Raw genomic sequence first — 13,368 nt, 5'->3', positions numbered from 1 at the left:
CAACCAAAGCAAAAAAAAAAAACAAGTCAGTATCCCCATTTTTTCTTATTACTGTTTGAGTGTGTAGATGCTAAAGGTAGCTGAGAAACCATTTATTTTGACCAACGATTTCACAGACGCAGAAAATGCGTGAAAGTAAACTCTGAAAAGTCGTACAAAGCAGTTGCTCCAACATCACTGCAAAAAAATACTGTACAAATTACTACGTTCAACTTTCTTAAATTTTATATTTTCCATGGACGTACATTGTTAAACCTTTATGATAGTTAAATTCAGATTGCCATTTTTAAAGATCATATATTTTTAAGAGCACATTCAAAGCATTCCCGTTATTTAGTGACCACCCGTTATCTGTTTGTTCTAACAAACTGTCAAAAATTTCGGCAACTGAAAATATTTGTATTATCAAACAATGGAACAGTTCAGTTTAAACTAGAAATCAGTTTGTCGCTATAACCGAGGCTATAACAAACTGAAAAATCGGTTGATTTGAACTAGAATTAAATTGTGTTTACAAAATATTTTTCTGCGTGAAGGTGAAACATATTTATCAGTAGGCTCCAGGGGCACGTTCTCCTCCATTTTGGAAATTTGTGCCATCGCCATGAACACGAGCCTATTCATCATTTACCTGACGGAGAAGGGAAGGAAAAAGGATAGGACAGGGGAAAGAACAGATAAGGGAACAAGATCGTCATACACGCATAAGCGTACCACAATGGATTCAAACAGCGCCCTGAGTAAGGCACTGTGATAACACATAAAGCGTAAAGAGAGTCTATAGGCTATAGCTCTTTACCACAGCGGGTCAATAACAACAGAATGTCCTGCAGATTCTGCTAGGAAGCGCAGTTGCGCAAAAACTAGACAGTTGCATATTAAATGATACGAAGTTCCATAATCGGATTCACTTTTCAGGGATTCACATGTAAACGTCTGAATCTAATGTTTTTTACATCAACATACATCAGAAATACGTTTGAATCTAATGTATTTGCACACCATAAAACATCTAAAAACGTCTAAATCAAATATCCGAATGGACTACCCGCTTTGCGCGCAGCCACAGTTGATCAGCAGGAGTAAATCAATTTAATTTTGTATGGCGAAAAGCATCTAAACTTGAATTACTTGAAATAGAAAGCTTTTCCCGAGAAAATATTTGGTAGGCTTAATAGTGGTCAGCATTGTGCACAACCACTACCAAATATTTTTTCGAATAATGTGTTCCACTTCGAGAAATTTGCCTTTAGATGCTATTCGCCATACAATATTTTTGCGATTTACTTTTAGCGATTTTTCGCGCATAGAAGCTAGCGCCACATTGGTCGATGCGGAGAGTAGGAAAACAGCCGATGTAGTTAATTCATTGACGTCAACATACATCAGGAAACGTCTAAATCTGATGTTTTAAACATCAACATACATCAGAAATACGTTTGAAACTAATGTATTTGCACACCATAAAACATCTGAAAACATCTAAATCTTATGTTTTAATGGAGCACTGAAATAACTAAAACGGACGCTATGAAATGAACAGATAGCGCCACCGTAGCCTTGTGTGTTTGACGTAACTCGACTGCTGTCACTGTGTTACCGTCCATATATGGTGGCGCTTTTGTTTTGATGCGGTCAGTAGCGGAAAAGTCGGCTTCAATGATCCATCAGCAAACGTATGATTCTAATGTTTTTTACATCTACATACATAAAAAAAAACGTTTGAATCTAATGTTTTTGCACATCATAAAACATCTGAAAACGTCCAAATCTATTGTTATTTTACATCAACATACAAAAGAAAAACGTTTGAGTTTTATGTTTTTTGCACATCAAAAAACATTTGAAAACGTCAGATTTTGATGTTTCGGATTACATACTTGAGCCACAGACAAACAGACGTAACACTTGCGAAATTTTCATCGACCACTCCTTTAACGATAATTTTGAATCTTCATAGTTGTAGGTTTCACGACCAGAGGCGCGCGCATCGCTTTTCTCTGCGTTTGACATTTCACACTAGCGCCTTCTGTTGACGATATTGCACAACTCAGTGTAACGTGAAACATTTCCACCAGGTGATGGTAGTGTGAGCAGGGCAATGGATTTTCACGAAAATTGTTCTAGGTGTTACGTCTGTGCTTGAGCATACAAGCATACTTGACATCAGAAAAACGTTTGATTTCCTGTTGTATACATTATGTTACCTTGCATAAACACATCTGAATCGTAATGTTTTCTAATGTTCAACATCAGAAGTATATCAAACCTTGATGTTGATGTATACATCGAAACTTAACGTCAGGCTAATGTAAATTTTTATTCGGGCAGCTATCACATGGAAATGAATCAGCTTGCTGAATTATTCGCCATGTGATAGTTGAGTCGGCAGTGGCCAGTCAATGCTGCAATTCTGCTTTGACAGATTTTTTAGATACTTTGCCACCCCAAGACATGGAAATACTTCTTTCCAGATAACCAGATGTTTACTCTTCCCTGGAATTTCGTGGAAAATGTCCTATATGGAAAATTACAAGCAATTGTAAGATCACTTGGAGCAAGGACAACTTTGTTCCAATTCACCAAAAGTGGAAACAACGAGGTGTGCGTTGATCATATTATAAGCGTATTAGTAACTTTGCAAAATAATCAATTGCTTTCTAAGGAAGCTATAGGGGACGATTTTTCCAACGTTGTCCTCAGCCTGTCCAAAATACATGAATTACCCTAGTTAGGCAAACCAGCTATTGAATAAAGAAATACAACATTTCTGATTAAAATATAAGTACCTAAAGAGTAAATAGTTATGTCAGTAAAGTTAACAGAAGTTTCAAGAACAACCTATAAATTTAAGAAGGGAAAACTCCAGAACAAAAAATCAAGCTAGATTGTCATTGGGAAGACGTTGCTGGATTGATTGTGGATCAGTTTTGAAACGGATTTTGAAAGGTGAAGTAGTATCTGTGGAATCTGGACTACGGGGATTTCGGAAAGACGATTATTCACAGGATTCAACTATAAATTCAGAACACACGCTTGGCTTTATTCTCGGCTTCCACACTTCTACCTAACTGTACCCAACACTGTCTCCTTTCACGCACTCTTCTTCTGCTCTCTCGCTACTCCCTATCGGTGCCCTATTCGCGCTACCTGCTTGTCATACACTGAGAGTAATCATCACATGTGGGATACCACAGTGTCGTGGGAAAAATAACTGAAAAATAAATGGAAGTGAAATTAAAAGTAACAGTTAGTGCATTATTTGTGCAATTTATCGATTCACAAACCCATCATTACCCAAGTAACCACAAGCATTATATCATAACATTAATTCAATCGTATTATAGTTTAGCTAATGCAAGATAACTTTTATTCTACATCTGTCAAGTAATGAAGCGTTACATCTACATTATGAAAGCATTGAAGCATTATGGGATTTTGACAGTTCGGTGTAGTTCTATACGGCCGTTGTTTAATGCTTCATTGCATTATCATGTTAAAAGCTTTATAGCAAGCAACAATGCAAGCATTTATAACTTTATATATGCCTTTACTAAGGGTTCCATCACTGTAAACAGAAAAAACACTCAGTTCAAAGAAAAAAAAAAACTGTAAAACATTTTTAGAAACAGAACCATTAAAAAGAAAGGAAAACAAACCCAAATTTTCATGGATTGCTGCGTAGCACTTAGATTATCATGCTCAGATGTTGCTGATTGAAAATTTTCTGGTTGGGACATGAAGACAGATGCTGAGGGAACAAAACTTATGCGGGGTATTGATTTCCTTATTTAAAATAGTGCTCCGATTTCATAAAAGAAAGGATTAAAGCGCTGTTTGTATTGTTCCTTATTTATTATGCTTTTTGAGCACATATGAAAACAAAAAGAACAGAATCAACACAGACGAATTAATATCTTTATATTATCTTCGTTTGTGGAATCAATCGGTTCTGTAATCGCTTGTTTTCGACTAGGATGAGTTTGGGAAAGTAAGATAACTGATAGCATGCCGACCCCAGCACAACTTTTAGAGCTGCTGAAAACGCAACTCAATAAGGCACGAGCTGAGTAAACGTTATCTTATGTTGTACATTTTTCCAGCTGCAAAATACATTGTCATCGTAGCACACAGAGTTAGCGCGTCCGACTTCCATCGTGGTCCAGTTTCAGCAGTCTTGGTTCACTTCCCGAAATAGAATAAAAAAAATCAGAGTGAGAGTATCGGAACAGGTATGAGTAGATAAAAATAGATAGAAAAATGACAAAAACACTTTTTTCCTTTTGTTGACATGATGCTTTAAGTATACATTCCATACGATTTCATTGCATTAGCTTTATGGCACAAGCATTTTATATGCTTTAGCAATCACCACAGTAAAGCTTGCTTTAAATCAACAATAGTAGCGCCACTTTCGACTTTAAACCTACTTTAATGGTACTTAAATGACAAAACAACTTTATATCGCATGTCATATAATACACTATAAAGCGAAATTAATGCTCTATATCCAGCGTCATGGTTACTTGGGTAGTTTGAGTTCGAGCTCCTCAAGTATTGACTTGTAGTTGCAGCGCCATTTTCCTCTCCAGTGGCAAAAAATGCTACTGCCTTCAATTAATAGTAATTAAACTGCTGCTACTGGTTTCATTGCCCGCGGGAGGGAGGCGCCTCTTCTAGTAGTAGGCTTTTTTATGCTTGGAATAAGACTGCGTGAGCATGTATAAAAAAGCATACTGTACAGCTACCTATGGCAGTGTATATTTCAGCGCCATTACTGATAGCAGTTACCTGCTCATCGCTCATCGGTGTTGCCAATCATCAGCAGCAGCCCACCTATCTTATCATGCTCAATCGTCACGAGAAAAACTGTGCCCATTGAACGGGCACAAATCGGTATCGATTCTCGTGGATTCCAAAATGGGAAGAAAATCGCAGGTAAAGTACACTAGACGATCGCTCGGTGAAAACACTTTAACCACAGACAAACAGACATACTACTTAGAAGAAATTTGTTTCAAAATCATCGTTTGGCATCTCACTAGCACCCTCTATAATGCTCAATCCGAAGCATTCATTTGCAGGTGTTGTTTCCCTCGGTTCGATGTAACAATTTAGCAGGTGACGACTCCCTCGTGGCATTACCCATTCATAAAACATGAATAAAGGTTCATGATTGAGTCATTTTATGTAAACATTGATCGGCGTCGCGTTCATTTCTCTCGAAAATTGAGATGTGGTGTAGGCACAGCAGCGCCACCATGACACATGCGAGCACAGTCCGAACCACACTGCATTTTTAAAATGACCGTTAAATCGTGCGACGATTGTGATTTGAGTGGTATGTCTGTTTGTCTGTGCTTTAACTTCAAGACTTTTTAACTGCAAGTCCGTTAAGTGTAACAACTTGGCAGTTATCGCACCGCTTCAGGTTAAAATGTCATGTCAACAACGGTGCAATGTTTTTCGCATTCAATTTTGTTGCAATGCGATGTTTGCCAAATGGATTCTGCGGAAGCTGATAGTTCTTTGACGTCTGTCAGTTGTTGCAGTTTTCGAATTTCATTCGGTAAGTGAAACGTAAACATGTTGCAGCTATCGAACGTCTACTGTACGCAGAAATGCCAGTTTAATAAACAAGGGGTGCTCAAAAAATATTTTCATTGCATGTTCTTATAAAATATTTAAAAAATATGATAGAATTTATTAATCACAACTCTAAAAATGGTCAGCAGAATAAGATAGGGTTTAACGTGACTATCACGCCGAGCACATGGGATCGAATCACACTCCCGAAAAACTCACAAACTGCTGTCTAGGGCTCAAAATCTCGTTAATTCAGATAAAAAACCGGTAAGTCGATAATGAGAGGGTTTAACATAGCTCTGGTCCTCACAAGTTCCTACCTCATGCTTCCATGGATAAAGAGATGACAAATACCGCCAGCTAAGAGTGCTTTTTGTAGATTTGTTATATTTTTATGTAGAGAAAACTCTAACATTTTACGAATTTTTGGGTTTTCATAGTTTTTATGAAATCTCGTCAGAATTTTGGACACTTCCTTCGAAATCGCTGAATTCTCACCAGAACCAGAGAATTTTAACTCATCCCTAGCAATGTCTGGAGCTGGCTACTCAATAAATAAAGTTATTACTATCTTCATTCATTCTCATTATGTTGATATTAAAATCAATATTTGAAGATATCAGAGTAATAAATTCTCTCTTACATACGCTCTAAAAGTAGTACATATTTACTGCCTAAAATGTAGTAAACACAAGCTTACTACATGTTATTCATACGACTCAATGGTTGTCTATGTCCAACTATCTTTCCATCCCTCATTTAATTTTTCCCCAAGGGCTTGCTATAAATTTGAGCAGTTAATATTCCTTTGCAGTCCCAAGAAAAAATTACACTGCTCGACAAAATTTTACAAAATTTGGTGTTATGGGATGAGAAAAAAAAATAACAGGGGTTTGGGACCCTAGAAGTGTCATAGTGAAAGAATTTTTGAAAAATATTGGACCGGGCCTTCACAGTTTAAAACCGAAGTTTGTATGGAGAACTTGGGGTGTTCAATGAATTAACTACATCGGCTGTTTTCCTACTCTCCGCATCGACCAATGTGGCGCTAGCTTCTATGCGCGAAAAATCGCTAAAAGTAAATCGCAAAAATATTGCATGGCGAATAGCATCTAAAGGCAAATTTAGCGAAGTGGAATACATTATTCGAAAAAATATTTGGTAGTGGTTGTGCACAATGGTTACTGCTATTAAGCCTACCAAATACTTATACAGTAAAAGCTTTCTATTTCAAGTAATTCAAGTTTAGGTGCTTTTCACCATACAAAATAAAATGGATTTACTCCTGCTGATCAACTGTGGGTGTGCGCCAAGCGGGTAGTCCATTGATATGTGCAATGTGCATTAGAACGTGCCGTGCATATTTTTAGGCGTTTTCGGTATTTGGGTTGGTTTCGTTATTGTCTAACGCCTAAATATATGCACAGCGTGTTCTAATGCGCATATCACCCCAAGTTCTCCATACAAACTTCGGTTTTTAACTGTGAAGGCCCGGTCCAATATTTTTTAAAAATTCTTTCACTATTACACTTCTAGGGTCCCAAACCCATATTATTTTTTTTTCTCATCCCATAACAAAATTTTGTGTTGAGTATTGTGTTGTTCTTTGCTGTGCGTGCATCGCTCCTGTAAGGGGTGAGTATGGCAGCATAATCGATCGCGTTCGCTACTGTCTCGAGTGAAAATCAAAACAATAGATGCGCGGGAGTTTAGTGTTCAATATTGTGTTGTTCTTTGCTGAGTATTGTGTTGTTCTTTACAGAGAAGAATATTAATCAAGGCAATTAGATGATCGGCATTGAACCACAAAATCCCCACAACAATTGGTGAGATCTTTCCAATATTATTTATTTATAAATAATTCTACTTCAGTATATTTACAGTGACCCCACAATTTATGAATCGGCAAAAATGACCACAGTTTATGGATCACTCATTTGATCAACATGGTGATTCATAAATAGTGTACAAAATTAAGGTGATTCATCGGTGTGGGGTCACTGTACCGTATAACTGCATATAAGTTGAAAATTCGCTATTTTCAACATCCTTTCATCTATTGGAAGATGCTTCAGCTCTGGGCTCTTTCTAAGTTGATGAAGGGATTTATAAATGCTTGCAAGGACTTGGCCAGGTGTGTGGAGCTGAGTGAATCTATGGACATTGTAGATAGTAGCGACATCAGCAATGTCGATGGATATATTCAACTTTGCAACTCCATCCAAGATTTGTGCAAGTATTCATGCTATGCTATGCTATGCTATGCTATGCTATCCCATAACAAAATTTAGTGTTGAACGGTGTTATCAGTCCTTGAATATTTGTTCATATTGCTGGTACACAGTTACGCAATCATAACGTTTGCTGGTAGATCATTGCAAATACGAATTCGGTTATCAAAGGATGTTCCAATGCAGTGAACGAACATGCATTGTAAAATAAATCACTTAAGAATACATTTCTGCAGTTCAATTATCACATATTGTGTCCTAGACCATCGGTGATACCTCCTTCCAAATGTCCTTTATTGCATGGAAAAATTAATAAAGAATTTTCCCGCTCACCGAGTGTCCCGGATGGCTGCAAGCTTTTCGGAACGAACAGTTCCACCATTTACCACCACCACGTCGTATAAATATAGAAATCCCAGAAATCTCCATTGGAACGAGCGGGGGTGGTCCCCGCCATGTGTGGGGGCGCAAAATAATATAAGAACGCGAAGAACGAAAGACTCATTTACAAGTTTCGAGCAGTCGGTGTCGTCGTCATCGCCGTTGTTGTCGTCAGGTCGGTCGGGAGCGCACTCTTGTTGGTTGGTTGGTGGCGCCAAGGACGTGCATGTGTATGAAAAATGTATTCCTAGATAAAGGAATTTCGAAAAGAAATTAAATTCACTGTACTTGGGCCGGTCGCGGTGTGGCAGAGTAGAGGTGGCGGTATATAAAATATGGTGTACCAGGTCCTGGTAGCTACCGTTTCGAAGAGGGTAACCGGCGTATTTTGGGCTCTATGGGTCATATTTTCAAGGCTTTTTCTATCGAAAGCGACAGTTGTTGTGCGTTTTCAGCAAAGCCATGCTGAGGGTCTGGGTTGGATTCTCGGTCCTTGTTCTACTTGGGCAAAGAATATTTTTGTGCCTGCCTTGAAATAGGAGCACCAAGTAGAAAAATAGAGACTCTGTCAAGGACTCTGCTGTAGCAGAAAAAGAAAAAAAGGGGAACACGAAGATGAAAAAAAAAGTACACGAAGTAGAGAAAAAGAAGAAAAAAGAAAAAGAAAAAAGAAAAAGAGGAAAGGAAAACAAAGAAGAAAAGTGGTTGATGATAAGGAAGAATCAAAAAGGAAAAAGTTTACGAGAACTCAGTAATAAATGATGAAAATATCGAGCTAATCTTAGTGTGTACAAGCCTGAGGCTGAAAACTCTTCAATAAATGTACAATAATAATGTAACTAAATACTGGTGACAGGTTTTTGAGCGAGCTAATGTAACAGAAAAATCAATGAAATTGAAAAACATAAAAAAAAATCTGGGAAGATTTTAACAAATTACTGCTTCTAGCACAGATTGGTATTCGAAAGAAAAAGTTTACGGTGACTGCCATTTTTTCGCAACTGCGTACTGCAATCGATGAAAAAAGAAACCTTTTAAAAGAACACTTTTTAAGTACTTGGGATTGCGTTGAATCGTCAAAGGTCACTCAGGCCAAGCCCCGATCCCGTAGAGACAACAGGAATTCCTGAAGGAGGCAATCCCTGGAAGAACTTCTGTAGTAGATATTTAAAAAAAAATCCTGGGTGAACTCTTGAAGGAATTCTGGGGGAAAATTGCTGAATGAATTTCTTGAAAAATCTCTAGAGGGATTCCTTAACAAATATCCCTGAAGCAAGCACTGTCGCAATGTTTGAAGCAACGCCTGAGAAAGTTTTTGACTCAGTGGAAATTTTGGAAAGAATTGCTGGCGGGATTCTTAAAGGGATCGTTTCTGAAGCAATCCCTGAAGTATCTCTAGATGAATTATTAAAAAAAAATCTTGAGAAACTTTGGAGTTTCAACTAGAATTTTTCAAGAAATTTCTGGACAAATACTAAGGAATAACTCCAGGAGAATTTTTAAAGAGAATCTCTGAAAAGTTTCTTATAAGACTCCAGAATGGTTAAAAATGCCTTAGATGGACTTCGTGGCCATGTGGTTAACAACGTTGTCTAGTGTATGTATTGTTCAGGCTATGTAGCATCTAACTGAACACGATTTGATTTGTCTAGTTCAGAATACTTGTAGCCTACAAGTTGTAGGATATACGGAGGTATTCTTGAAGGATGATCCCCTCTAGAGGAATACCCGCCAAACTTTCATAAGGAATTCCTGGAGCCCTGGAGGAAATACTAGAAGATCTTTTTGTGAAATTTGAGGAAGATTTCAAGAAGCAAACATGAAAAATCAAATTAAAAAAATCCAGGAATAAGGACTTTCTGCAAAATTCCCCAAAGAAATACCTGGAAAAAATCCGGAAAGAACCCTTGGAACAACTTACTGCTAGAATCTCCGGTGGGATTCCTGGAGAAATTTCTAAAAGAATATTTAATGGAACTTCTAGAGGAATTCTACAAGAATATCTGCAGGAATCTCAGAAGACACCCCTGCTGAAATCTCAAGTGAAACTCCTGCAAGAACTTGTGCAGGAACTTCTGTAAAAAAAGTTGTCCTGTAAAAAAATGATATGAAATGTAAAAAAAGCTGTCCTGTAAAAGCTAAATGAATCAAATTAAATAAATAGAAATAAGGGGAGATCCTGGGGAAAAACAATAATAACCTGATTCTGTCAGTTCATTTTTGCAATACACTGTTTGCTTTTATTAAAGCAAACCCTCAGTAGTAGTTTGATGAAAAGCATATGGAGAAATTTGGAAGAAATATAGGATGAAATTATGAAATACCGTGAACCGGAGTCAAATTGATCACTTTAAAGCAACTTTTGCTGATAACATTAGATGCAATTCAAATATTTCCAAAAGAATTTCTGGGAAATCAGAATCGTTGAAATTTATAAAACTACAGTCGACTCTTCACATGTCGATGTTCTACATCTCGATATCTCTCCCTATCTCGATGGTTTGATCGGTCCCTTCAATCTGCATACATTTTACCTCTCTGTATGTCGATATCTCTTTATCTCGATATCTCCCTATCTCGATACGATGTCGTTCGTTTTTGTTCTAGATTTTCTCTCCATATGTCGATATGCCCATATTCACAGGTTGCTAGATCTCGTTTCGTGGGTACAAACATTCTGGGAAAGCGAAGTGACATCTGTTTGTTGACGGTTCTTCCTAGTTACGGAGGATTTTTCATTCTAGTGTGCATTACAAATTTGTTCTGCATTTCAATCTCTCCCTATCTCGATGGTCCCTTCAATATCGAGATGTAGAGAGTCAACTGTATGAGACAGAATTTTGTTCATTATATATAGTTAACTCTCTTAAGATGTTAGGTTTTTGCACTACGATGGCGTAGTGCACGTTCAGTGTGCCTGTCTGGGTACTATTAACCTCAACATCCTATATAAGCTAAATAACTCCAAAAAATAAAAACTTGAAAATGCCACTTTGGGGCATTCCGGAATGATGGCTTTCTCTTCTTCTGGGTCAAAACGGCAAGTTTTGCTTTTCCCGACGTTTCGGCTTTTTATTAAGCTTTTTTCAAGGGGTAAGCTGGCAACCGTTCCTCGTTATATAAGTTATTGCCGAATTTTTCAGAGGGAGATTCTTGTATGTTATTTTGTACACTTTGGTAATTATCAACGACATGCACTACACAGTCTATCGTCTAGTGTAGTCCATGTCGTTGATAATTACCAAAGTGTCCCAAAATTGTTGAACTAATGTACAAAATTGAATACAAGAAGCTCCCTCTAAAAAATCCGGCAATACCTTATGTAACGAGGAACGGTTGACAGCTTATTCCTTGGAAAAGGCTTAATAAAAAGCCGAAACGTCGGGAAAAGCAAAACCCAAGATTGAGAAAGCCAGCATTTCGGAATCAACATACAATCAAACGTCAGTAAGAATGCCTGCTCCACTTAATCTTGATCTTCTAAACACAAATAAACGCGTCAAAACTTTTATACAACTTGTTAATTCGATTGTTAAAATGCAAATTTAAATTTTTGAAATTGGCCCTTAAGCGCTTAAAAGTAGGCATTTTTTTTAATAAATGAGTTCAACCGCATTAACCCTCCTTTGGCATTAGGGTCATTTTTGACCCAAACCGTATACTGCGTTAGCGAGAAGCTCGCAACGTGATGCAAAAGGAAGGTTAAATCACTGTTTGAACAAAAACTGCAACTTTTGGAGCTCACCTTCGTCCACAATACCTACATCCACAGAATCTGAAAACAGAATGTTTACAGATACTCCTGGTAAGAAATACTTTGAAAAACTCTTAAAAAAGTTACTCCTGCACTTCTTCTAAAAACTTTTTTCTGTTTTTATTTCTGGGCTGAAAAGTCCACACTCATCTTTAGACATCTATGAACTAGATAAGGTATGCATTTTATGATATTCACGACGTGTAAAAGTTGCTTATATGGGATTACAATTTGGTCCACGAATGATCAATGATCAGCGAGGTGATCAATTCGACCCCGGTTCACGGTACCTGTACGAATTTCTGAACCAATTCTTGGAGGAATTTTAGAAATAATGCTTGAATGAATTTCAGGAGAAATTTCTGAAGAAATTCTTTGAGGAATACCTGGAGAAGCTCCCTGGAAGGTCATAGAACAATCTTTTTTGAAATATCTAGAGGAATTGCTGGAGTAGCCCCAAAGAAAAAAATCCAGAAGAAAGTTTCAATAAAATCTCTGGAAACATATCTGGAAAAAAAAAGTTATCGATTTAATCTTTTTGAATTCAGCTACCGCTGCTCTAGATACATATGTTCTCCTAATTACCTACAAAGCAGTATATTGTGTGAAATTTTGTGAATAAAAGCTCATTCTTATAAAACAGGATACAATGCTTCTGAGCTCAGGTAAAAACCCATATAATAAAAATCTGGCTTATATGAACAGATGAATGCCGGGGCCCGTGACGCAGTGGCTACACGTTCGCTTCATAAGTGGATAGTCATGGGTTCGATCCCAGCCCCGGAACTTTGTCAGTTGCTCTTCCCCCCGAGAGCGGCTGGCACTTGACCCTCTTCTGAGATCTCATAGCTCAAACGGACCCGGATAATTGGATATCGGCGAACGGCAACCCATAATGGACGACCCCCAATCGGACTGGAAAAGGAACAACAGCCACACATCATTTCATCATCGTGCTCATCATTCTACCAAGGACATTATTGCGGGAGGTGTTTATTGTGGATAACGAATCTTACAGCAAACGCGACGGTTACAGTCTTAGTTAGAAAGCTAAAAATAAAGTTTTCAAGCATATTTAAAAATACATTTACCTTAACTAATTTACAATTTTGGTGACCTGTCACGGGAACACCTCCTCACTATAAGGTACACCGGGGCAAGTTGAAACGGGTGGGGCAAGATGAAACACGAAGTTTTAAATTAAATTTCAATACAATTTGGAAATTTATCCTTCGCTAAAAGATGGTTTGAATCAAAAACTATGTGTTATGGCGATTAAACTGTTTATCATCATTAGAAAACATCATGTTAACCCGCTGCACAGTGGGAAAAATAGACCCAAAAAACGGATCTTTTAACGCCGCTGGTTTCGGTACGTGAAGTTGACCGTTTCTGACGTAAAAAAAATATGAGAAA

The sequence above is a fragment of the Aedes albopictus genome, chromosome 2, assembly GCF_035046485.1.
Source record: "Aedes albopictus strain Foshan chromosome 2, AalbF5, whole genome shotgun sequence".
Lineage (NCBI taxonomy): Eukaryota > Metazoa > Arthropoda > Insecta > Diptera > Culicidae > Aedes > Aedes albopictus.
This window is presented reverse-complemented; position numbering follows the sequence as displayed.